Raw genomic sequence first — 2,810 nt, 5'->3', positions numbered from 1 at the left:
TTTATTGGGAGAGCTGGAGATACACCTTAAATTTAGATGAATTCAGTTGTGTGAGGGAGAGCATCAAAGGCATTCATTCAAACTGTATTAAAAAAAGTATGGCTGATTATTTAAGTAGGTAGCTTTTATAGCATTTAATCTGCTTAATCCTCAGAAGTTAGGAATATGTCAGAAATTTTACCCAGATCTGGTATTTCATACTATTAAACTTTTGCTTAAAAATTAACTGGTATAGAGAGGGCCGTCCCTGGGTGGGATCGAACCACCAACCTTTCGGTTAACAGCCGAACGCGCTAACCGATTGCGCCACAGAGACAAAGCTATGGATGCATTCCTAGAAACATATAAACTACCACAACTGAACCAGGAAGAAATAGAAAGCCTGAACAGACCCATAACCAGTAAGGAGATTGAAACAGTCATTAAAAATCTCCAAACAAACAAAAGCCCAGGGCCAGACGGCTTCCCGGGGGAATTCTACCAAACATTTAAAGAAGAACTAATTCCTATTCTCCTGAAACTGTTCCAAAAAATAGAAATGGAAGGAAAACTTCCAAACTCATTTTATGAGGCCAGCATCACCTTGATCCCAAAACCAGACAAGGATCCCACCAAAAAAGAGAGCTATAGACCGATATCCTTGATGAACACAGATGCGAAAATACTCAACAAAATACTAGCCAATAGGATTCAACAGTACATTAAAAAGATTATTCACCACGACCAAGTGGGATTTATTCCAGGGCTGCAAGGTTGGTTCAACATCCGCAAATCAGTCAATGTGATACAACACATCAATAAAAGAAAGAACAAGAACCATATGATACTCTCAATAGATGCTGAAAAAGCATTTGACAAAGTACAACATCCCTTCCTGATCAAAACTCTTCAAAGTGTAGGGATAGAGGGCACATACCTCAATATCATCAAAGCCATCTATGAAAAACCCACCGCAAATATCATTCTCAATGGAGAAAAACTGAAAGCTTTTCCGCTAAGGTCAGGAACACGGCAGGGATGTCCATTATCACCACTGCTATTCAACATCGTACTAGAGGTCCTAGCCTCAGCAATCAGACAACAAAAGGAAATTAAAGGCATCCAAATTGGCAAAGAAGAAGTCAAATTATCACTCTTCGCAGATGATATGATACTATATGTGGAAAACCCAAAAGACTCCACTCCAAAACTGCTAGAACTTATACAGGAATTCAGTAAAGTGTCAGGATATAAAATCAATGCACAGAAATCAGTTGCATTTCTCTACACCAACAGCAAGACAGAAGAAAGAGATATTAAGGAGTCAATCCCATTTACAATTGCATCCAAAACCATAAGATACCTAGGAATAAACCTAACCAAAGAGACACAGAATCTATACTCAGAAAACTATAAAGTACTCATGAAAGAAATTGAGGAAGACACAAAGAAATGGAAAAATGTTCCATGCTCCTGGATTGGAAGAATAAATATTGTGAAAATGTCTATGCTACCTAAAGCAATCTACACATTTAATGCAATTCCTATCAAAGTACCATCCATCTTTTTCAAAGAAATGGAACAAATAATGCTAAAATTTATATGGAACCAGAAAAGACCTCGAATAGCCAAAGGGATATTGAAAAAGAAAGCCAACGTTGGTGGCATCACAATTCCGGACTTCAAGCTCTATTACAAAGCTGTCATCATCAAGACAGCATGGTACTGGCACAAAAACAGACACATAGATCAATGGAACAGAATAGAGAGCCCAGAAATAGACCCTCAAGTCTATGGTCAACTAATCTTCGACAAAGCAGGAAAGAATGTCCAATGGAAAAAAGACAGCCTTTTCAATAAATGGTGCTGGGAAAATTGGACAGCCACATGCAGAAAAATGAATTTGGACCATTTCCTTACACCACACACAAAAATAGACTCAAAATGGATGAAGGATCTCAATGTACGAAAGGAATCCATCAAAATCCTTGAGGAGAACACGGGCAGCAACCTCTTCGACCTCTGCCGCAGCAACATCTTCCTAGGAACAACGCAAAAGGCAAGGGAAGCAAGGGAAAAAATGAACTACTGGGATTTCATCAAGATCAAAAGCTTTTGCACAGCAAAGGAAACAGTTAACAAAATCAAAAGACAACTGACAGAATGGGAGAAGATATTTGCAAACGACATATCAGATAAAGGACTAGTGTCCAGAATCTATAAAGAACTTAGCAAACTCAACACCCAAAGAACAAATAATCCAATCAAGAAATGGGCAGAAGACATGAACAGACATTTCTGCAAAGAAGACATCCAGATGGCGAACAGACACATGAAAAAGTGCTCCATATCACTCGGCATCAGGGAAATACAAATCAAAACCACAATGAGATATCACCTCACACCAGTCAGAATGGCTAAAATCAACAAATCAGGAAATGACAGATGCTGGCGAGGATGCGGAGAAAGGGGAACCCTCCTACACTGTTGGTGGGAATGCAAGCTGGTGCAGCCACTCTGGAAAGCAGCATGGAGGTTCCTCAAAATGTTGAAAATAGAACTGCCCTATGACCCAGCAATTGCACTATTGGGTATTTACCCTAAAGATATAAATGTAGTGATCCAAAGGGACACATGCACCCGAATGTTTATAGCAGCAATGTCCACAATAGCCAAACTATGGAAAGAACCTAGATGTCCATCAACAGATGAATGGATCAAGAAGATGTGGTATATATACACAATGGAATACTATGCAGCCATCAAAAGAAATGAAATCTTGCCATTTGCAACAACATGGATGGAACTAGAGCATATCATGCTTAGCGAAA

The 2,810-nt window shown here is 39.1% G+C and overlaps 1 non-coding gene across 1 annotated transcript; it reads right to left on the bottom strand.

Moving 5' to 3' along the window:
- Nucleotides 1-242: 242 nt before the first annotated feature.
- TRNAN-GUU (transfer RNA asparagine (anticodon GUU)) lies at nucleotides 243-316 on the bottom strand. The gene has a single exon. It is a non-coding gene; the product is annotated as a tRNA-Asn (tRNA).
- Nucleotides 317-2,810: the final 2,494 nt, after the last annotated feature.

This window comes from Mustela lutreola, chromosome X, assembly GCF_030435805.1.
Source record: "Mustela lutreola isolate mMusLut2 chromosome X, mMusLut2.pri, whole genome shotgun sequence".
NCBI classification, from domain to species: Eukaryota; Metazoa; Chordata; class Mammalia; order Carnivora; family Mustelidae; genus Mustela; species Mustela lutreola.
Note: the sequence above shows the minus strand (reverse complement) of the source record. Positions and strands in the feature narration are given on the sequence as shown.